Source organism: Lissotriton vulgaris, chromosome 2_2, assembly GCF_964263255.1.
Source record: "Lissotriton vulgaris chromosome 2_2, aLisVul1.2, whole genome shotgun sequence".
Classification (NCBI taxonomy): Eukaryota; Metazoa; Chordata; class Amphibia; order Caudata; family Salamandridae; genus Lissotriton; species Lissotriton vulgaris.
Window position 1 is genome coordinate 6,915,081 of NC_141688.1, and position 26,375 is coordinate 6,941,455.

Sequence of the window (26,375 nt, forward strand, 5' to 3'; positions counted from 1 at the left end):
GTAACTTAACAGCTGAGCTTCAGGCGGATCGTCTCATGACATTACAGAACCGAATGGTTCTTGATGTGATACTTGCGGACCGAGGTGGGGTATGCAGAATGATCCAATCGAGTTGTTGTGTTTATATCCCAAATAATGCTCCGACAGTGTATGAAGCGATCTCTAGACTTCACAAGATTTCCGACTCTAATTATGTAGACAAGGGAAACTGGTCATTAATGGAATGGCTTGGGACTCTATTATCAGCGTGGGGATGGAAGGTTCTGATGGTCGTTGGTATTGTTTTAGTGTTCCTGTTCTCATGCTGTCTTGTCATCCAGTGTGTCCCTGCTTTGTGTAGTCTCTGCACTGCTATGTGTTTGAGAAAACCGCCTGTGTTGGGAGACAAAGTGCAAGAAAGAATAATGTTACAACAACATATCACTGACCTGATGAACATAGAGATAAACGACTCTGACTTAGAGTGAGTAATTGCCTATGTAAGGGCAAAAGGAGGATCTGAGGTTCCGTGACGATTCGAACCCGTGTTTTCGACATCGTCGTAAATCCATAATTTTGATATCAGTGAACCGCAAATGGTCCATTTAGTATATCCTGGTGGTTTCGCTATGCTACGAGCAAGAGCACCCTTGTTATGAACACTTGTATACACTGATGGCATCCATTTTAGGTTATGGCATCCATCTTGTATTCTTGCCCTCACATAGTCAATAGACACACAGTGACCTCTGATCAATTCATTTCACTTAAGGACACGTAGGCTCTAACCGGCGATTCACCTTGCTAGTAACACGTGCACCTTAGGACAGAAACGCTGTGACCGCATGACTCGGCAAAAGCTGCCTCCTCTGCCTGAGGCCAGTCCTGCTATACTGGTTCTCGTGTTCGATGGCCTGATCATGATTAGGCGGCCGAAGCTGGTAGCCTTGCCCATTTACGACCCACAAACATCTCTTATCCTGTTTTTCTATCTCCTACGCCTGGCTCTGCTCCTTTCCTTCTGGGCCTTTATTAGGGGGAGGTAGCGAAATTTACGATGAGGCGGTCCGGCTCTTGAATAAGAACATGACATGGGATTATGATTGAACAAGTGGGAACCCCTCATTTGTAATGTTTGGCATCAGAACTTTTGTTGACTGTTCCTGTCTTACACCAAATATTTATTGTTTATGATGCAGATTTTACGAAATGTACGAGCATGTGAAGAATTTTGCCTACAGCTAGAAATCTTGTATTTAAGGAGCAACCACTTAATACAATTCAAACAGGCTCCTAGATTCTGCCCGTGTGTAGTTTCTGTGACTTCTGTGTCCCTGCAGTAATAAACCTTTGGTCTTTGACGCAATCATCGAGAAGCCCGTGTTTCTGTTTATTTGTGCACCGAGACAGGTAGAACTCAGGGGTCTTCGGGTGTTGTCCCTGACACCTCTGGACAGAACCAAAAAGTCCAGAACTCCACAACGGCCCGTATAAGTCACCTGCACCTACAAGTACGACCCGCACACACCCCAATCAAGCGAACACGAACCCCCCACCCCACAACGGCCCGTATAAGTCAACCACACCTACAAATACGACCCACACACACCCCGATCAAGCCTACGCGAACCCCCCCACCCCCCAACTGCCCGTATAAGTCACCTGCACCTACAAGTACGACCCGTACACACCCCGATCAAGCGAACACAAACCCCCCACCCCCTAATGCCCCGTATGTCACCTGCACCTACAAGTACGACCCGCACACACCCCGATCAAGCCTACGCGAACCCCCCAACCCCCAACGGCCCGTATAAGTCAACCGCACCTACAAGTACGACCCGCACACACCCTGATCAAGCGAACACAAACCTCCCACCCCCAACGGCCTGTATAAGTCACCCGCACCTACAAGTACGACCCGCACTCACCCCGATCAAGCAAACACGAACCCCCCCATCCACCAACGGCCTGTATAAGTCACCCGCACCTATAAGTACGACCCGCACACACCCCGGTTACGTGTACGTGAACCCCCCACCACCCAACGGCCAATTTAAGTCACCCGCACCAATAATACGACCCGCACACACCCTGATCAAGCCTACGCGAACCCCCCGAACGGCCCATATAAGTCACCCGCACCTACAAGTTCGACCTGCACACACCCCGATCAAGCGAACACGAACCCCCATACCCCCCAATGGCCCGTACAAGGCACCCGCACCTACATGTATGACCTGCACACACCCCGATCAAGCCTATGCTAACACCCCCACCCCCCAACGGCCCATATAAGTCACCCTTACCTACAAGTATGACCCACACACACCCCAATCAAGCCTACGCAACCCCCCACCTCCCAACGGCCAGTATAAGTCACCCGCACCTACAAGTACAACCCGCACACACCCCGATCAAGCGAACATGAACCCCCCCACCCCCCAACGGCCCGTATAAGTCACCTGCACCTACTAGTACGACCCGCACACACCCCGATCAAGCCTACGCGAACCCCCCCACCCCCCAACGGCCCGTATAAGTCACGCGCACCTACAAGTACGACCCACACGCACCTCGATCAAGCGAACACAAACCCCCCACCCCCCAACGGCCCGTATAAGTCACCCACACCTACAAGTACGACCCGCACACACCCCGATCAAGCCTACACGTACCCCCCACCCCCAACTGCCTATATAAGTCACCCGCACCTATAAGTACGACGCACAAAAACCCCGATCAAGCGAACACGAATCCCCCCACCACCAACGGCCCGTATAAGTCAACCGCACCTACAAGTATGACCAGCACACACCCCGATCAAGCGTACGTGAACCCCCCACCTCCCAACGGCCCGTATAAGTCACCTGCACCTACAAGTATGACCCGCACACACCCCGATCAAGCGAACACAAACCCCCCACCCCCAACGGCCCATATAAGTCACCCACACCTACAAGTATGACCCGCACACTCCCCGATCAAGCGAACACGATCCCCCATCCCCAAAACGGCCTGTATAAGTCACCCGCACCTACAAGTACGACCCGCACACACCCTGATCAAGCGAACACGAACCCCCCCATCCCCCAACGGCCCGTATAAGTCACCCGCACCTACAAGTGTGACCCGCACACACCCCAATCAAGTGTACGCGAACCCCACCACCAAACGGCCCATTTAAGTCACCAGCACCTATAAGTACAACCAGCACACACCCCGATCAAGCCTATGCGAACCCGCCCCACGGCCCATATAAGTCACCCGCACCTACAAGTACGACCTGCACACACCCCGATCAAGCGAGCACGAACCCCCATACCCCCCAACGGCCCGTATAAAGCACCCTCACCTACATGTACGACCCGGACACACCCCGATCAAGCATATGCTAACACCCCCACCCCCCAACGGCCCGTATAAGTCACCCTTACCTACAAGTACGACCCGCACACACCCCGATCAAGCCTACGCGAAACCCCCCCACCAGCCAACGGCCCGTATAAGTCACACGCACCTACAAGTACGACCCGCACACACCCCGATCAAGCGAACACAAACCCCCCAACGGCCCGTATAAGTCACCTGCACCTACAAGTACGACCCGCACACACCCTGATCAAGCCTACGCGAACCCCCCCACCCCCCAACGGCCCATATAAGTCACCAGCACCTACAAGTACGACCCGCACACACCCTGATCAAGTGAACACAAACCCCCCACCCCCCAACAGCCCGTATAAGTCACCCGCACCTACAAGTACGACCTGCACACATCCCGATCAAGCCTACGCAAACCCCCCCACCCCCAACGGCCCGTATAAGTCACCTGCACCTACAAGTACGACCCGCACACACCCCGATCAAGCGAACACAAAACCCCCCACCCCCCAACAGCCCGTATAAGTCAAGCACACCTACAAATACGACCCGCACAAACCCCGATCAAGCCTACGCGAACCAACACCCCCCAACTGCCCATATAAGTCGCCCGCACCTACAAGTACGACCCGCACACACCCCAATCAAGCGAACACGAACCCCCCCAACCCCCAACGGCCCGTATAAGTCACCCGCACCTACAAGTACGACCCGAGCACACCCCAATCAAGCCTACGTGAACCCCCCCACCCCCCAACGGCCCGTATAAGTCACCCGCACCTACAAGTACGACCCGCACACACCCCGATCAAGCAAACACAAACCCCCCACCCCCCAATGGCCTGTATAAGTCACCAACGCCCACAAGTGCGACCCACACACACCCCGATCAAGCGAACATGAACCCCCCACCCCCCAACGGCCTGTATACGTCTCCCGCACCTACAAGTACGACCCGCACACACCCCGATCAAGCAAACACGAACCCCCCAACGGCCCGTATAAGTCACCCGCACCTACAAATATGACCTGCACACACCCCGATCAAGCGTACATGAAACCCCCACCCCAAAACGGCCCGTATAAGTCACCCGCACCTACAAGTACGACCCGCACACACCCCGATCAAGCAAACACAATCCCCCCACCCCCCAACGGCCTGTATAAGTCACCCGCACCTACAAGTACGACCAGCACACACCCCAATCAAGCGAACACAAACCCCCCCACACCTCAACGGCCCGTATAAGTCACCCGCACCTACGAATATGACCCGCACACACCCCGATCAAGTGCACGCAAACCCCCCACCACCCAACGGCCCATAGAAGTCACCCGCACCTACAAGTACGACCCGCACACACCCCGATCAAGCGAACACAAACCCCCCATCCCCCAACGGCCCGTATAAGTCACCTGCACCTACTAGTACGACCCGCACACACCCCGATCAAGCCTACGCGAACCCCCCCACCCCCCAACGGCCCGTATAAGTCACGCGCACCTACAAGTACGACCCACACGCACCTCGATCAAGCGAACACAAACCCCCTACCCCCCAACGGCCCGTATAAGTCACCCACACCTACAAGTACGACCCGCACACACCCCGATCAAGCCTACACGTACCCCCCATCCCCAACTGCCTATATAAGTCACCCGCACCTACAAGTACGACCCACAAAAACCCCGATCAAGCGAACACGAATCCCCCCACCCCCCAACGGCCCGTATAAGTCAACCGCACCTACAAGTATTACCAGCACACACCCCGATCAAGCGTACGTGAACCCCCCACCTCCCAACGGCCCGTATAAGTCACCTGCACCTACAAGTACGACCCGCACACACCCCGATGAAGCGAACACAAACCCCCCACCCCCAACGGCCCATATAAGTCACCCACACCTACAAGTATGACCCGCACACTCCCCGATCAAGCGAACACGATCCCCCATCCCCAAAACGGCCTGTATAAGTCACCCGCACCTACAAGTACGACCCGCACACACCCTGATCAAGCGAACACGAACCCCCCCAGCCCCCAACGGCCCGTATAAGTCACCCGCACCTACAAGTGTGACCCGCACACACCCCAATCAAGTGTACGCGAACCCTACCACCAAACGGCCCATTTAAGTCTGCAGCACCTATAAGTACAACCAGCACACACCCCGATCAAGCCTATGCGAGCTCGCCCCACGGCCCATATAAGTCACCCGCACCTACAAGTACGACCTGCACACACCCCGATCAAGCGAACACGAACCCCCATACCCCCCAACGGCCCATATAAAGCACCCTCACCTACATGTACGACCCGGACACACCCCGATCAAGCATATGCTAACACCCCCACCCCCCAACGGCCCGTATAAGTCACCCTTACCTACAAGTACGACCCGCACACACCCCGATCAAGCCTACGCGAAACCCCCCCACCAGCCAACGGCCCGTATAAGTCACACGCACCTACAAGTACGACCCGCACACACCCCGATCAAGCGAACACAAACCCCCCGCCCCCCAACGGCCCGTATAAGTCACCTGCACCTACAAGTACGACCCGCACACACCCTGATCAAGCCTACGCGAACCCCCCCACCCCCCAACGGCCCGTATAAGTCACCCGCACCTACAAGTACGACCCGCACACACCCTGATCAAGCGAACACAAACCCCCCACCCCCCAACAGCCCGTATAAGTCACCCGCACCTACAAGTACGACCTGCACACATCCCGATCAAGCCTATGCAAACCCCCCCACCCCCAACGGCCCGTATAAGTCACCTGCACCTACAAGTACGACCCGCACACACCCCGATCAAGCGAACACAAAACCCCCCACCCCCCAACAGCCCGTATAAGTCAAGCACACCTACAAATACGACCCGCACACACCCCGATCAAGCCTACGCGAACCAACACCCCCCAACTGCCCATATAAGTCACCCGCACCTACAAGTACGACCCGCACACACCCCAATCAAGCGAACACGAACCCCCCCAACCCCCAACGGCCCGTATAAGTCACCCGCACCTACAAGTACGACCCAAGCAAACCCCAATCAAGCCTACGTGAACCCCCCCACCCCCCCAACGGCCCGTATAAGTCACCCGCACCTACAAGTACGACCCGCACACACCCCGATCAAGCAAACACAAACCCCCCACCCCCCAATGGCCTGTATAAGTCACCAACGCCTACAAGTGCGACCCACACACACCCCGATCAAGCGAACATGAACCCCCCACCCCCCAACGGCCTGTATAAGTCTCCCGCACCTACAAGTACGACCCACACACACCCCGATCAAGCGTACATGAAACCCCCACCCCAAAACGGCCCGTATAAGTCACCCGCACCTACAAGTACGACCCGCACACACCCCGATCAAGCAAACACAATCCCCCCACCCCCCAACGGCCTGTATAAGTCACCCGCACCTACAAGTACGACCAGCACACACCCCAATCAAGCGAACACAAACCCCCCCACACCTCAACGGCCCGTATAAGTCACCCGCACCTACGAATATGACCCGCACACACCCCGATCAAGTGCACGCAAACCCCCCACCACCCAACGGCCCATATAAGTCACCCGCACCTACAAGTACGACCCGCACACACCCCGATCAAGCGAACACAAACCCCCCATCCCCCAACGGCCCGTATAAGTCACCTGCACCTACTAGTACGACCCGCACACACCCCGATCAAGCCTACGCGAACCCCCCCACCCCCCAACGGCCCGTATAAGTCACGCGCACCTACAAGTACGACCCACACGCACCTCGATCAAGCGAACACAAACCCCCTACCCCCCAACGGCCCGTATAAGTCACCCACACCTACAAGTACGACCCGCACACACCCCGATCAAGCCTACACGTACCCCCCATCCCCCAACGGCCCGTATAAGTCAACCGCACCTACAAGTATTACCAGCACACACCCCGATCAAGCGTACGTGAACCCCCCACCTCCCAACGGCCCGTATAAGTCACCCTTACCTACAAGTACGACCCGCACACACCCCGATCAAGCCTACGCGAAACCCCCCCACCAGCCAACGGCCCGTATAAGTCACACGCACCTACAAGTACGACCCGCACACACCCCGATCAAGCGAACACAAACCCCCCGCCCCCCAACGGCCCGTATAAGTCACCTGCACCTACAAGTACGACCCGCACACACCCTGATCAAGCCTACGCGAACCCCCCCACCCCCCAACGGCCCGTATAAGTCACCCGCACCTACAAGTACGACCCGCACACACCCTGATCAAGCGAACACAAACCCCCCACCCCCCAACAGCCCGTATAAGTCACCCGCACCTACAAGTACGACCTGCACACATCCCGATCAAGCCTACGCAAACCCCCCCACCCCCAACGGCCCGTATAAGTCACCTGCACCTACAAGTACGACCCGCACACACCCCGATCAAGCGAACACAAAACCCCCCACCCCCCAACAGCCCGTATAAGTCAAGCACACCTACAAATACGACCCGCACACACCCCGATCAAGCCTACGCGAACCAACACCCCCCAACTGCCCATATAAGTCACCCGCACCTACAAGTACGACCCGCACACACCCCAATCAAGCGAACACGAACCCCCCCAACCCCCAACGGCCCGTATAAGTCACCCGCACCTACAAGTACGACCCAAGCAAACCCCAATCAAGCCTACGTGAACCCCCCCACCCCCCCAACGGCCCGTATAAGTCACCCGCACCTACAAGTACGACCCGCACACACCCCGATCAAGCAAACACAAACCCCCCACCCCCCAATGGCCTGTATAAGTCACCAACGCCTACAAGTGCGACCCACACACACCCCGATCAAGCGAACATGAACCCCCCACCCCCCAACGGCCTGTATAAGTCTCCCGCACCTACAAGTACGACCCACACACACCCCGATCAAGCAAACACGAACCCCCCAACGGCCCGTATAAGTCACCCGCACCTACAAATATGACCTGCACACACCCCGATCAAGCGTACGTGAAACCCCCACCCCAAAACGGCCCGTATAAGTCACCCGCACCTACAAGTACGACCCGCACACACCCCGATCAAGCAAACACAATCCCCCCACCCCCCAACGGCCTGTATAAGTCACCCGCACCTACAAGTACGACCAGCACACACCCCAATCAAGCGAACACAAACCCCCCCACACCTCAACGGCCCGTATAAGTCACCCGCACCTACGAATATGACCCGCACACACCCCGATCAAGTGCACGCAAACCCCCCACCACCCAACGGCCTATATAAGTCACCCGCACCTACAAGTACGACCCGCACACACCCCGATCAAGCGAACACAAACCCCCCACCCCCCAACGGCCTGTATAAGTCACCCGCACCTACAAGTACGACCTGCACACACCCCGATCAAGCCTACGCAAACCCCCCCACCCCCCAACGGCCCGTATAAGTCACCTTCACCTACAAGTACGACCCGCACACACCCCGATCAAGCGAACACAAAACCCCCCCACCCCCCAACAGCCCGTATAAGTCACCCACACCTACAAATACGACCCGCACACACCCCGATCAAGCCTACGCGAACCAACACCCCCAACTGCCCATATAAGTCACCCGCACCTACAAGTACGACCCGCACACACACCAATCAAGCGAACACGAACCCCCCCACCCCCCAACGGCCCGTATAAGTCACCCGCACCTACAAGTACGACCCGCGCACACCCCAATCAAGCCTACGTGAACCTCCCCCACCCCCCAACGGCCCGTATAAGTCACCTGCACCTACAAGTACGACCCGCACACACCCGGATCAAGCGAAAACAAACCCCCCACCCCCCAATGGCCTGTATAGGTCACCAACGCCTACAAGTGCAACCCACACACACCCCGATCAAGCGAACACGAACCCCCCACCCCCCAACGGCCCGTATAAGTCACCCGCACCTACAAATATGACCTGCACACACCCCGATCAAGCGTACATGAAACGCCCACCCCAAAACAGCCCGTATAAGTCACCCGCACCTACAAGTACGACCTGCACACACCCCGATCAAGCAAACACAAACCCCCTACCCCCCAACGGCCTGTATAAGTCACCCGCACCTACAAGTACGACCAGCACACACCCCGATCAAGCGAACACGAACCCCCCCACCCCTCAACGGCCCGTATAAGTCACCCGCACCTACGAATACGACCCGCACACACCCCGATCAAGAGCACGCGAACCCCCCCACCACCCAACTGCCCATATAAGTAACCCGCACCTATAAGTACGACCCACACACACCCCGATCAAGCCTACGCAAACCCCCCCAACGGCCTGTATAAGTCACCCGCACCAACAAGTACGACCCGCACACACCCCGATCAAGTGAACACGAACCCCCTACCCCCCAACAGCCCGTATAAGTGACCCGCACCTACATGTACAACCCCCACACATCAAATCAAGCCTATGCAAAAACTCCCACCCCCCAACGGCCCGTATAAGTCACCTGCACCTACAAGTACGACCCGCACACACCCCGATCAAGCTAACACAAACCCCCCTGCACCCCCCAACGGCCCGTATAAGTCTCCCGCACCTACAAGTATGACCTGCACACACCCTGATCAAGCCTACGCGAACCCCCCCACCCTCAACGGCCCGTATAAGTCACCTGCACCTACAAGTACAAACCGCACACACCCCGATCAAGCCTACGCGAACCCCCTACCCCCCAACAGCCCGTCTAGGTCACCCGCACCTACAAGTACGATCCGCACACACCCCGATCAAGCGAACACAAACCCCCCACCCCCCAACGGCCCATATAAGTCACCCACACCTACAAGAATGACCCACACATACCCCGATCAAGCCTACGTGAACCCCCCACCCCCAACTGCCTGTATAAGTCACCCGCACTTACAGGTACGACCCACACACACCCCGATCAAGCGAACACGAACCCCCACCCCCCAACGGCCCGTTTAAGACACCCGCACCTACAAGTACGACCCACACACACCCCGATCAAGCAAACACGAACCCCCCCCCACCCCCCAACGGCCCGTATAAGTCACCCGCATCTACAAGTATGACCCGCACACACCCGATCAATCGTACGCGAACCCCCCACCCCCCACCGGCCCATATAAGTCACCCGCACCTACAAGTGCGGCCCACACACACCCCGATCAGGCCTACGCGAACCCCCCTACCCCCAACGGCCCGTATAAGTCACCCGCACCTACAAGTATGACCCGCACACACCCCGATCAAGCAAACGCGAACCCCCACCCCCAACGGACCAAATAAGTCACCCGCACCTACAAAAACGACCCGCACACACCCTAATCAAGCCTCTGCAAATCACCCCACCCCTTAACGGCCCGTATAAGTCACCTGCACCTACAAGTACGACCCGCACACACCCCGATCAAGCGAACACGAACCCCCCCACTACCCAACGGCCCGTATAAGTCACCTGCACCTACAAATATGACCTGCACACACCTCGATCAAGCCTACGCGAACCCCCCCACCCCCCAACTGCCTGTATAAGTCACCCGCACCTACAAGTACGACCCGCACACACCCCGATCAACCAAACACAAATCCCCCCACCCCCCAACGGCCCGTATAAGTCACCTGCACCTACAAGTACGACCCACACATACCACGATCAAGCCTACGCGAACCCCCCACCGCCCAATGGCCCGTATAAGTCACCCGCACCTACAAGTATGACCCGCACACACCCCGATCAAGCCTACGCGAACGCCCCCCAACGGCCTGTATAAGTCACCCGCACCTACAAGTACGACCCGCACACACCCCAATAAAGCGAACACAACCCCCCTACCCCCCAACGGCCGGTATAAGTTACCCGCACCTACATGTACGACCCGCACACACCCCGATCAAGCCTATGCAAACACCCCCACCCCCCCAACGGCCCGTATAAGTCACCTGCACCTACAAGTACGACCCGCACACACCCCGATCAAGCAAACACGAACCCCCCCACCCCCAACGGCCTGTATAAGTCACCCTTACCTACAAGTACGACCCGCACACACCCCGATCAAGCCTATGCGAACCCCCCCACCCCCAACGGCCCGTATAAGTCACCCGCACCTACAAGTACGACCCGCACACACCCCGATCAAGCGAACATGAACCCCCCCACCCCCCAACAGCCCGTATAAGTCACCTGCACCTACAAGTACGACCCGCACACAACCCGATCAAGCCAACGCGAACCCCCCACCCCCCAATGGCCCGTATAAGTCACCCGCACCTACAAGTACGACCCACACACACCTCGATAAAGCCAACACGAACCCCCCCACACCCCAACAGCCTGTATAAGTCACCCGCACCTACAAGTACGACCCACACACACCCCGATCAAGCGACCACGAACCCCCACCGCCAACGGCCTGCATAAGTCACCTACGCCTACAAGTGCGACCCACGCACACCCCGATCAAGTGTATGCGCCCCCCCACCACCCAACGGCCCATATAAGTCACCCGCACCTAAAAGTACGACCCACACACACCCCGATCAAGCAAGCACGAACCCCCCCACCCCCCAACGGCCCGTATAAGTCTCCTGCACCTACAAGTACGACCCACACACACCACGATCAAGCCTACGCGAACCCCCCCACCCCCCAACGGCCCGTATAAGCCACCCGCACCTACAAGTACGACCAGCACACATCAAGCGAACACAAACACCCCACCCCCCAACGGCCCGTATAAGTCACCCGCACCTACAAGTATGACCCGCACACACCCCGATCAAGCCTACGCGAACGCCCCCCAACGGCCCGTATAAGTCACCCGCACCTACAAGTACGACCCGCACACACTCGATCAATCGTACGCGAACCCCCCACCGGCCCATATAAGTCACCCGTACCTACAAGTGTGACCCACACACACCCCGATCAGGCCTACGCGAACCCCCCCACCCCCAACGGCCCGTATAAGTCACCCGCACCTACAAGTACGACCCGCACACACCCCGATCAAGCAAACACAAACCCCCCACCCCCAACGGACCAAATAAGTCACCTGCACCTACAAGTACTACCCGCACCCACCCCAATCAAGCCTCAGCAAACCCCCCGACCCCTTAACGGCCCTTATAAGTCACCTGCACCTACAAGTACGACCAACACACACCCCGATCAAGCGAACACGAACCCCCCCACCCCCCAACGGCCCGTATAAGTCACCTGCACCTTCAAATACGACCTGCACACACCACGCTCAAACCTACGCGAACCCCCCCACCCCCCAACTGCCCGTATAAGTCACCTGCACCTACAAGTACGACCCGCACACACCCTAATCAAGCAAACACAAACCCCCCCACCCCCCAACGGCCCGTATAAGTCACCTGCACCTACAAGTATGACCCACACACACCACGATCAAGCCTACGCGAATCCCCCCACCCCCAACGGCCCGTATAAGTCATCCGCACCTACAAGTACGACCAGCACACATCAAGCGAACACAAACACCCCACCCCCCAACGGCCCTTATAAGTCACCCGCACCTACAAGTATGACCCGCACACACCCCGATCAAGCCTACGCGCCCCCCCAACGGCCCGTATAAGTCACCCACACCTACAAGTACGACCCGCACACACCCCATTAAAGCGAACACAACCCCCCCTACCCCCCAACGGCCCGTATAAGTTACCCGCACCTACATGTACGACCCGCACACACCCCGATCAAGCCTATGTAAACACCCCCACCCCCCAACGGCCCGTATAAGTCACCTGCACCTACAAGTACGACCCGCACACACCCCGATCAACAAACACGAACCCCCCCACCCCCAATGGCCTGTATAAGTCACCCTTACCTACAAGTACGACCCGCACACACCCCGATCAAGCCTACGCGAACCCCCCTACACCCCAACGGCCCGTATAACTCACGTGCACCTACAAGTACGACCCGCAAACAACCCGATCAAGCCAACGCGAACCCCCCGCCCCCCAATGGCCCGTATAAGTCACCCGCACCTACAAGTACGACCCACACACACCTCGATCAAGCCAACACGAACCCCCCCACCCCCAACGGCCTGTATAAGTCACCCTTACCTACAAGTACGACCCGCACACACCCCGATCAAGCGAACACGAACCCCCCCACCCCCCAATAGCCCGTATAAGTCACCTTCACCTACAAGTACGAACCGCACACAACCCGATCAAGCCAACGCGAACCCCCCATCCCCCAATGGCCCGTATAAGTCACCCGCACCTACAAGTACGACCCACACACACCTCGATCAAGCCAACATGAACCCCCCCACACCCCAACAGCCTGTATAAGTCACGCGCACCTACAAGTACGACCCGCACACACCCCGATCAAGCGACCACAAACCCCCCACCCCCAACAGCCTGTATAAGTCACCTACGCCTACAAGTGCGACCCACACACACCCCGATCAAGTTTATGCGACCCCCCCCACCACCCAACGGTCCATATAAGTCACCCGCACCTATAAGTACGACCTGCACACACCCCGATCAAGCCTACGTGAACCCCCAATGGCCTGTATAAGTCACCCGCACCTACAAGTACGACCCGCACACACCCCGATCAAGCAAGCACGAACCCCCCCACCCCCCAACGGCCCGTATAAGTCACCTGCACCTACAAGTACGACCCACACACACCACGATCAAGCCTACGCGAACCCCCCCACCCCCCAACGGCCCGTATAAGTCACCCGCACCTACAAGTACGACCAGCACACATCTAGCGAACACAAACACCCCACCCCCCAACGGCCCGTATAAGTCACCCGCACCTACAAGTATGACCCGCACACACCCCGATCAAGCCTACGCGAACCCCCCCCAACGGCCCGTATAAGTCACCCGCACCCAAAAGGACGACCCGCACACACCCCAATAAAGCAAACACAACCCTCCCTACCCCCCAACGGCCCGTATAAGTTACCCGTACCTACATGTACGACCCGCACACACCCCGATCAAGCCTATGCAAACACCCCCACCCCCCAACGGCCCGTATAAGTCACCTGCACCTACAAGTACGACCCGCACACACCCCGATCAAGCAAACACGAACTCCCCCACCCCCAACGGCCTGTATAAGTCACCCTTACCTACAAGTACGACCCGCACACACCCCGATCAAGCCTACGCGAACCCCCCCACCCCCCAACGGCCCGTATAAGTCACCCGCACCTACAAGTATGACCCGCACACACCCCGATCAAGCGAACACGAACCCCCCACCCCCCAACAGCCCGTATAAGTCACCTGCACCTACAAGTACGACCCGCACACAACCCGATCAAGCCAACGCGAACCCCCCCACCCCCCAATGGCCCGTATAAGTCACAATCACCTACAAGTACGACCCACACACACCTCGATCAAGCCAACACGAACCCCCCCACACCCCAACAGCCTGTATAAGTCACACGCACCTACAAGTACGACCCGCACACATCCCGATCAAGCGACCACGAACCCCCCACCCCCAACGCCCTGTATAAGTCACCTACGCCTACAAGTGCGACCCACACACACCCCGATCAAGTGTATGCGACCCCCCCACCACCCAACGGCCCATATAAGTCACCCGCACCTATAAGTACGACCCGCACACACCCCGATCAAGCCTACGTGAACCCCCCAATGGCCTGTATAAGTCACCCGCACCTACAAGTACGACCCGCACACACCCCGATCAAGCAAGCACGAACCCCCCTACCCCCCAACGGCTCATATAAGTCACCCACACCTACATGTACGACCCGCACACACCCCGATCAAGCCTATGCAAACACCCCCAACGGCCCGTATAAGTCACCTGCACCTACAAGTACGACCCGCACACACCCCGATCAAGCGAACACGAACCCCCACACCCCCCAACGACCAGTATAAGTCACCCTTACCTACAAGTACGACCCGCACACACCCCGATCAAGCCTACCTACACCACCTCACCCCCCAACGGCCCATATAAGTCACCCGCACCTACAAGTACGACCCGCACACACCCCGATCAAGCAAACACAAACCCCCCACCCCCAACGGCCCGTATAAGTCACCTGCACCTACAAGTACGACCCGCACACACCCCGATCAAGCCTACGTGAACCATCCCACCCCACAACGGCCCGTATAAGTCACCCGCACCTACAAGTACGACCCGCACACACCCCGATCAAGTGAACACAAACCCCCCACCCACTAACGGCCCGTATAAGTCACCCGCACCTACAAGTACGACCCGCACACACCCCGATCAAGCCTACCTAACCCCCCCCACCCCCCATCGGCCCGTATAAGTCACCCGCACCTACAAGTATGACCCGCACACACCCCGATCAAGCGTATGCGAACCCCCCACCCCCCAACGGCCCATATTAGTCACCCGCACCTACAAGTGCGACCCACAAACACCCCGATCAAGCCTACACGAACCCCCCCACCCCCCAACGGCCCTTATAAGTCACCCGCACCTACAAGTACGACCTGCACACACCGCGATCAAGCAAACACGAACCCCCCCACCCCCCAATGGACCAAATAAGTCACCAGCACCTACAAGTACGACCCGCACACACTCCGATCAAGCCTCTGCAAACCCCCCACCCCCCAATGGACCAAATAAGTCACCTGCACCTACAAGTACGACCCGCACACACCCCGATCAAGCGAGCATGAACCCCCCCACCCCTCAACGGCCCGTATAAGTCACCCTCACCTAAATAATTACCTGCACACACCCCGATCAAGCCTACGCGGACCCACCCACCCCCAAACTGCCCGTATAAGTCACCCGCACCTACAAGTACGACCCGCACACACCCCGATCAAGCAAACACAAACCCCCCCACCCCCCAATGGACCGTATAAGTCATATGCACCTACAAGTACGACCCGCACACACCACGTTCAAGCCTACGCGAAACACTCCACCCCCCAACGGCCCGTATAAGTCACCCGCACCTACAAGTACGACCCGCACACACCCCGATCAAGCAAACACAAACACTCCACCCCCCAACGGCCCATATAAGTCACCCGCACCTAAAAGTATGACCCGCACACACCCAGATCAAGCCTACACGAACGCCCCCCAACGGCCCATATAAGTCACCCGCACCTACAAGTACGACCCGCACACACCCCGATCAAGCGAACATGAACCCCCTACCCCCCAACGGCCCGTATAAGTCACCCGCACCTACATGTACGACCCGCACACACCCCGATCAAGCCTATGCAAACACCCCCACCTCCCAACGGCCCATATAAGATACCCGCACCTACAAGTACGACCCGCACACACCCCAATCAAGCGAGCACAAACCCCCCTGCACCCCCCAACGGCCCGTATAAGTCACCCGCACCTGCAAGTACGACCCGCACACACCCTGATCAAGCCTACGCAAACCCCCCCACCCTCAACGGCCCGTATAAGTCACCCGCACCTACATGTACGACCCGCACACACCCGATCAAGCCTATGCAAACACCCCCACCCCCCAACGGCCCGTATAAGTCACCTGCACCTACAAGTACTACCTGCACACACCCCGATCAAGCGAACACGAACCCTCCCACCCCCCAACGGCCCGTATAAGTCACCCTTACCTACAAGTACGACCCGCACACACCCCGATCATGACTACCTAAACCCCCCCACCCCCTAACGGCCCATATAAGTCACCTGCACCTACAAGTACGACCCGCACACACCCCGATCAAGTGAACACGAACCCCCAACCCACAACGGCCCGTATAAGTCACCTGCACCTACAAGTACGACCTGCACACATCCGATCAAGCCTATGCAAACACCCCCACCCCCCAACGGCCCGTATAAGTCACCTGCACCTACAAGTACGACCCGCACACACCCTGATCAAGCGAACACAAACCCCCCTGCACCCCCCAACGGCCCGTATAAGTCACCCGCACCTACAAGTACGACCCGCACACACCCTGATAAAGCCTACGCGAACCCCCCCACCCTCAACGGGAGGTATGAGTCACCTGCACCTACAAGTACATCCCGCACACACCCCGATCAAGCCTACGTGAACCCCCCCACCCCCCAACAGCCCGTATCGGTCACCCGCAACTACAAGTACGATCCGCACACACCCCAATCAAGCGAACACAAACCCCCCACCCCCCAACGGCCCGTATAAGTCACCCGCACCTACAAGTACGACCCGCACATACCCCGATCAAGCCTACGTGAACCCCTACCCCCAACTGCCTGTATAAGTCACCCGCAGCTACAGGTACGACCCACACACACCCCGATCAAGCGAACACGAACCCCCACCCTCCAACGGCCCGTATAAGACACCCGCACCTACAAGTATGACCCACACACACCCCTATCAAGCAAACACGAACCCCCCCACCCCCCAACGGCCCGTATAAGTCACCCACACCTACATGTATGACCCGCACACACCCCGATCAAGCGTACGCGAACCCCCCACTCCCCACCGGCCCATATAAGTCACCTGCACCTACAAGTGCAACCCACACACACTCCGATCAGGCTTACGCGAACCCCCCACCCCCCAACGGCAAGTATAAGTCACCCGCACCTACAAGTACGACCCGCAAACACCCCGATCAAGCAAACACGAACCCCCCACCCCCCAACGGACCAAATAAGTCACCCGCACCTACAAGTACGACCCGCACACACCCCAATCAAGCCTCTGCAAACCCCCCCACCCCTTAACGGCCCGTATAAGTCACCTGCACCTACAAGAACGACCCGCACACACCCCGATCAAGCGAACACGAACCCCCCACCCCCCAACGGCCCGTATAAGTCACCTGCACCTACAAATACGACCTGCACACACCTCGATCAAGCCTACGCGAACCCCCCCACCCCCCAACTGCCCGAATAAGTCACCCGCACCTACAAGTACGACCCGCACACACCCCGATCAAGCAAACCCAAACCCCCCAATGGCCCATATAAGTCACCTGCACCTACAAGTACGACCCACACACACCACGATCAAGCCTACGCGAACCTCCCCCCACCCCCCAACGGCCCGTATAAGTCACCCGCACCTACAAGTACGACCAGCACACATCAAGCGAACACAAACACCCCACCCCCCAACGACCCGTATAAGTCACCTGCACCTGCAAGTATGACCCGCACACACCCCGATCAAGCCTATGCAAACGCCCCCAACGGCCCGTATAAGTCACCGCACCTACAAGTATGACCCGCACACACCCCGATCAAGTGAACACAAACCCCCCACCCACTAACGGCCCGTATAAGTCACCCGCACCTACAAGTACGACCCGCACACACCCCGATCAAGCCTACCTAACCACCCCCATCGGCCCGTATAAGTCACCCGCACCTACAAGTATGACCCGCACACACCCTGATCAAGCGTATGCGAACCCCCCACCCCCCAACGGCCCATATTAGTCACCCGCACCTACAAGTGCGACCCACAAACACCCCGATCAAGCCTACACGAACCCCCCACCCCCCAACGGACCAAATAAGTCACCCGCACCTACAAGTACGACCTGCACACACCGCGATCAAGCAAACACGAACCCCCCCACCCCCCAATGGACCAAATAAGTCACCAGCACCTACAAGTACGACCCGCACACACTCCGATCAAGCCTCTGCAAACCCCCCACCCCACAATGGACCAAATAAGTCACCTGCACCTACAAGTACGACCCGCACACACCCCGATCAAGCGAGCATGAACCCCCCCACCCCTCAACGGCCCGTATAAGTCACCCTCACCTAAATAATTACCTGCACACACCCCGATCAAGCCTACGCGGACCCACCCACCCCCAAACTGCCCGTATAAGTCACCCGCACCTACAAGTACGACCCGCACACACCCCGATCAAGCAAACACAAACCCCCCCACCCCCCAATGGACCGTATAAGTCATATGCACCTACAAGTACGACCCGCACACACCACGTTCAAGCCTACGCGAAACACTCCACCCCCCAACGGCCCGTATAAGTCACCCGCACCTACAAGTACGACCCGCACACACCCCGATCAAGCAAACACAAACACTCCACCCCCCAACGGCCCATATAAGTCACCCGCACCTAAAAGTATGACCCGCACACACCCAGATCAAGCCTACACGAACGCCCCCCAACGGCCCATATAAGTCACCCGCACCTACAAGTACGACCCGCACACACCCCGATCAAGCGAACATGAACCCCCTACCCCCCAACGGCCCGTATAAGTCACCCGCACCTACATGTACGACCCGCACACACCCCGATCAAGCCTATGCAAACACCCCCACCTCCCAACGGCCCATATAAGATACCCGCACCTACAAGTATGACCCGCACACACCCCAATCAAGCGAGCACAAACCCCCCTGCACCCCCCAACGGCCCGTATAAGTCACCCGCACCTGCAAGTACGACCCGCACACACCCTGATCAAGCCTACGCAAACCCCCCCACCCTCAACGGCCTGTATAAGTCACCCGCACCTACATGTACGACCCGCACACACCCGATCAAGCCTATGCAAACACCCCCACCCCCCAACGGCCCGTATAAGTCACCTGCACCTACAAGTACTACCTGCACACACCCCGATCAAGCGAACACGAACCCTCCCACCCCCCAACGGCCCGTATAAGTCACCCTTACCTACAAGTACGACCCGCACACACCCCGATCATGACTACCTAAACCCCCCCACCCCCTAACGGCCCATATAAGTCACCTGCACCTACAAGTACGACCCGCACACACCCCGATCAAGTGAACACGAACCCCCAACCCACAACGGCCCGTATAAGTCACCTGCACCTACAAGTACGACCTGCACACATCCGATCTAGCCTATGCAAACACCCCCACCCCCCAACGGCCCGTATAAGTCACCTGCACCTACAAGTACGACCCGCACACACCCTGATCAAGCGAACACAAACCCCTCTGCACCCCCCAACGGCCCGTATAAGTCACCCGCACCTACAAGTACGACCCGCACACACCCTGATAAAGCCTACGCGAACCCCCCCACCCTCAACGGGAGGTATAAGTCACCTGCACCTACAAGTACATCCCACACACACCCCGATCAAGCCTACGTGAACCCCCCCACCCCCCAACAGCCCGTATAGGTCACCCGCAACTACAAGTACGATCCGCACACACCCCAATCAAGCGAACACAAACCCCCCACCCCCCAACGGCCCGTATAAGTCACCCGCACCTACAAGTACGACCCGCACATACCCCGATCAAGCCTACGTGAACCCCTACCCCCAACTGCCTGTATAAGTCACCCGCAGCTACAGGTACGACCCACACACACCCCGATCAAGCGAACACGAACCCCCACCCTCCAACGGCCCGTATAAGACACCCGCACCTACAAGTATGACCCACACACACCCCTATCAAGCAAACACGAACCCCCCCACCCCCCAACGGCCCGTATAAGTCACCCACACCTACAAGTATGACCCGCACACACCCCGATCAAGCGTACGCGAACCCCCCACTCCCCACCGGCCCATATAAGTCACCTGCACCTACAAGTGCAACCCACACACACTCCGATCAGGCTTACGCGAACCCCCCACCCCCCAACGGCAAGTATAAGTCACCCGCACCTACAAGTACGACCCGCAAACACCCCGATCAAGCAAACACGAACCCCCCACCCCCCAACGGACCAAATAAGTCACCCGCACCTACAAGTACGACCGCACACACCCCAATCAAGCCTCTGCAAACCCCCCCACCCCTTAACGGCCCGTATAAGTCACCTGCACCTACAAGAACGACCCCCACACACCCCGATCAAGCGAACACGAACCCCCCACCCCCCAACGGCCCGTATAAGTCACCTGCACCTACAAATACGACCTGCACACACCTCGATCAAGCCTACGCGAACCCCCCCACCCCCCAACTGCCCGAATAAGTCACCCGCACCTACAAGTACGACCCGCACACACCCCGATCAAGCAAACCCAAACCCCCCAATGGCCCATATAAGTCACCTGCACCTACAAGTACGACCCACACACACCACGATCAAGCCTACGCGAACCTCCCCCCACCCCCCAACGGCCCGTATAAGTCACCCGCACCTACAAGTACGACCAGCACACATCAAGCGAACACAAACACCCCACCCCCCAACGACCCGTATAAGTCACCTGCACCTGCAAGTATGACCCGCACACACCCCGATCAAGCCTATGCAAACGCCCCCAACGGCCCGTATAAGTCACCGCACCTACAAGTATGACCCGCACACCCCCCGATCAAGTGAACACAACCCCCCCACCCCCCAACGGCCCGTATAAGTTACCCGCACCTACATGTACGACCCACACACACCCCGATCAAGCCTATGCAAATACCCCCACCCCCCAACGACCCGTATAAGTCACCTGCACCTACAAGTACGACCCGCACACACCCCGATCAAGCAAACACGAACCCCCCACCCCCCAACGGACCAAATAAGTCACCCGCACCTACAAGTACGACCCGCACACACCCCAATCAAGCCTCTGCAAACCCCCCCACCCCTTAACGGCCCGTATAAGTCACCTGCACCTACAAATACGACCTGCACACACCTCGATCAAGCCTACGCGAACCCCCCCACCCCCCAACTGCCCGAATAAGTCACCCGCACCTACAAGTACGACCCGCACACACCCCGATCAAGCAAACACGGACCCCCCACTCCCCAACGGCCCGTATAAGTCACCCGCACCTACAAGTACGACCCACACACACCTCGATCAAGCCAACACGAACCCCCCACACCCCAACAGCCTGTATAAGTCATGTGCACCTACAAGTACGACCCGCACACACCCTGATCAAGCGAACACGAACCCCTCACCCCCAATGGCCTGTATAAGTCACCTACGCCTACAAGTGCGACCCACACACACCCCGATCAATGTACGCGACCCCCCCACCACCCAACGGCCCATATAAGTCACCCGCACCTATAAGTATGACCCGCACACACCCCGATCAAGCCTACTTGAACCCCCCAATGGCCTGTATAACTCACCCGCACCTACAAGTACGACCCGCACACACCCCGATCAAGCAAGCACAAACCCCCCTACCCCCCAACGGCCCGTATAAGTCACCCGCACCTACATGTACGACCCGCACACACCCCGCTCAAGCCTATGCAAACACCCCCACCTCCCAACGGCCCGTATAAGTCACCTGCACCTACAAGTACGACCCGCACACACCCCGATCAAGCGAACACGAACCCCACACCCCCCAACGACCAGTATAAGTCACCCTTACCTACAAGTACGACCCACACACACCCCGATCAAGCCTACCTACACCCCCCCACCCCCAACGGCCCATATAAGTCACCCGTACCTACAAGTAACACCCGCACACACCCCGATCAAGTGAACACGAACCCCCCCACCCCCAACAGCCCGTATAAGTCACCTGCACCTACAAGTACGACCCGCACACACCCCGATCAAGCCTACGCGAACCACCCCACCCCCCAACGGCCCGTATAAGTCACCCGCACCTACAAGTACGACCCGCACACACCCTGATCAAGTGAACACAAACCACCCCACCCCCCAACGGCCCGTATAAGTCACCCGCACCTACAAGTACGACCCGCACACACCCCGATCAAGCCTACCTAAACCCCCCCACCCCCCAACGGCCCGTATAAGTCACCCGCACCTACAAGTATGACCCGCACACACCCCAATCAAGTGTACGCGAACCCCCCACCCCCCAACGGCCCATATAAGTCACCAGCACCTACAAGTGCGACCCACAAACACCCCGATCAAGCCTACGCGAACCCCCCCAGCCCCCAACAGTCCGTATAAGTCACCCGCACCTACAAGTACGACCTGCACACACCCCGATCAAGCAAACACGAACCCCCCCACCCCCCAACAGACCAAATAAGTCACCAGCACCTACAAGTACGACCCGCACACACCCCGATCAAGCCTCTGCAAACCCTCCCACCCCCCAACGGCCCGTATAAGTCAACTGCACCTACAAGTACGACCCGCACACACCCCGATCAAGCGAACACGAACCCCCCCACCCCCCAACGGCCCGTATAAGTCTCCCTCACCTACAAATATGACCAGCACACACCCCGATCAAGCCTACGCGAACCCACTCACCCCCCAACTGCCCGTATAAGTCACCCGCACCTACAAGTACGATCCGCACACACCCCGATCAAGCAAACACAAACCCCCCCACCCCCAATGGACCGTATAAGTCACATGCACCTACAAGTACGACCCGCACACACCACGTTCAAGCCTACGTGAAACACTCCACCCCCCCAAAGGCCCGTATAAGTCACCCGCACCTACAAGTACGACCCGCACACACCCTGATCAAGCTAACACAAACACTCCACCCCCCAACGTCCCGTATAAGTCAACCACACCTAAAAGCATGACCCGCACACACCCCGATCAAGCCTACACGAACGCCCCCCAACGGCCCATATAAGTCACCCTTACCTACAAGTACGACCCGCACACACCCCGATCAAGCAAACACGAACCCCCCTACCCCCCAACAGCCCGTATAAGTCACCCGCACCTACATGTACGACCCGCACTCACCCCGATCAAGCCTATGCAAACACACCCACCCCCCAACGGCCCGTATAAGTCACCTGCACCTACAAGTACGACCCGCACACACCCCGATCAAGCGAACACGAACCCCCCCACCCAACGGCCCGTATAAGTCACCCTTACCTACAAGTACGACCCGCACACACCCCGATCAAGCCTACCTAAACCCCCCACCCCCCAACGGCCCATATAAGTCACCCGCACCTACAAGTACGACCCGCACACACCCCGATCATGTGAACACGAACCCCCAACCCACAACGGCCCGTATAAGTCACCTGCACCTACAAGTATGACCCGCACACACCCCGATCAAGCCTATGCGAACCCCCCCACCCCCCAATGGCCCGTATAAGTCACCCGCACCTACAAGTACGACCCGCACACACCCCGATCAAGCCTACCTAAACCCCCCACCCCCCAACGGCCCATATAAGTCACCCGCACCTACAAAAACAACCCGCACACACCCCGATCAAGTAAACACGAACCCCCGAACCCATAACGGCCCGTATAAGTCACCTGCACCTACAAGTACGACCCGCACACACCGCGATCAAGCCTACGCGAACCCCCCCACCCTCCAATGGGCCGTATAAGTCACCCGCACCTACAAGTACGACCCGCACACTCCCCGATCAAGTGAACGCAAACCCCCCACCCCCCAACGGCCCGTATAAGTCACCTGCACCTAACAGTACGACCCGCATACACCCCGATCAAGCCTACCTAAACCCCCCCACCCCCCAACGGCCCGTATAAGTCACCCGCACCTACAAGTATGACCCGCACACACCCCGATCAAGCGTACGCGAACCCCCCACCCTCCAACGGCCCATATAAGTCATTCCGCACCTACAAGTGCGACCCACAAACACCCCGATCAAGCCTATGCGAACCCCCCCACCCCCCAACGGCCCGTATAAGTCTCCCGCACCTACAAGTACGACCTGCACACACCCCGATCAAGCAAACACAAACCCCCCCACCCCCCAGTGGACCAAATAAGTCACCCGCACCTACAAGTACGACCCGCACAAACCCCGATCAAGCCTCTGCAAACCCCCCACCCCCCAACGGCCCATATAAGTCACCTGCACCTACAAGTACGACCTGCACACACCCCGATCAAGCAAACACGAACCCCCCCACCCCCCAACAGACCAAATAAGTCACCAGCACCTACAAGTACGACCCGCACACGCCCCGATCAAGCCTCTGCAAACCCTCCCACCCCCCAACGGCCCGTATAAGTCTCCCTCACCTACAAATATGACCAGCACACACCCCGATCAAGCCTACGCGAACCCACTCACCCCCCAACTGCCCGTATAAGTCACCCGCACCTACAAGTACGATCTGCACACACCCCGATCAAGCAAACACAAACCCCCCCACCCCCAATGGACCGTATAAGTCACATGCACCTACAAGTACGACCCGCACACACCACGTTCAAGCCTACGTGAAACACTCCACCCCCCCAAAGGCCCGTATAAGTCACCCGCACCTACAAGTACGACCCGCACACACCCTGATCAAGCTAACACAAACACTCCACCCCCCAACGTCCCGTATAAGTCACCCACACCTAAAAGCATGACCCGCACACACCCCGATCAAGCCTACACGAACGCCCCCCAACGGCCCATATAAGTCACCCTTACCTACAAGTACGACCCGCACACACCCCGATCAAGCAAACACGAACCCCCCTACCCCCCAACAGCCCGTATAAGTCACCCGCACCTACATGTACGACCCGCACTCACCCCGATCAAGCCTATGCAAACACACCCACCCCCCAACGGCCCGTATAAGTCACCTGCACCTACAAGTACGACCCGCACACACCCCGATCAAGCGAACACGAACCCCCCCACCCAACGGCCCGTATAAGTCACCCTTACCTACAAGTACGACCCGCACACACCCCGATCAAGCCTACCTAAACCCCCCACCCCCCAACGGCCCATATAAGTCACCCGCACCTACAAGTACGACCCGCACACACCCCGATCATGTGAACACGAACCCCCAACCCACAACGGCCCGTATAAGTCACCTGCACCTACAAGTATGACCCGCACACACCCCGATCAAGCCTATGCGAACCCCCCCACCCCCCAATGGCCCGTATAAGTCACCCGCACCTACAAGTACGACCCGCACACACCCCGATCAAGCCTACCTAAACCCCCCCACCCCCCAACGGCCCATATAAGTCACCCGCACCTACAAAAACAACCCGCACACA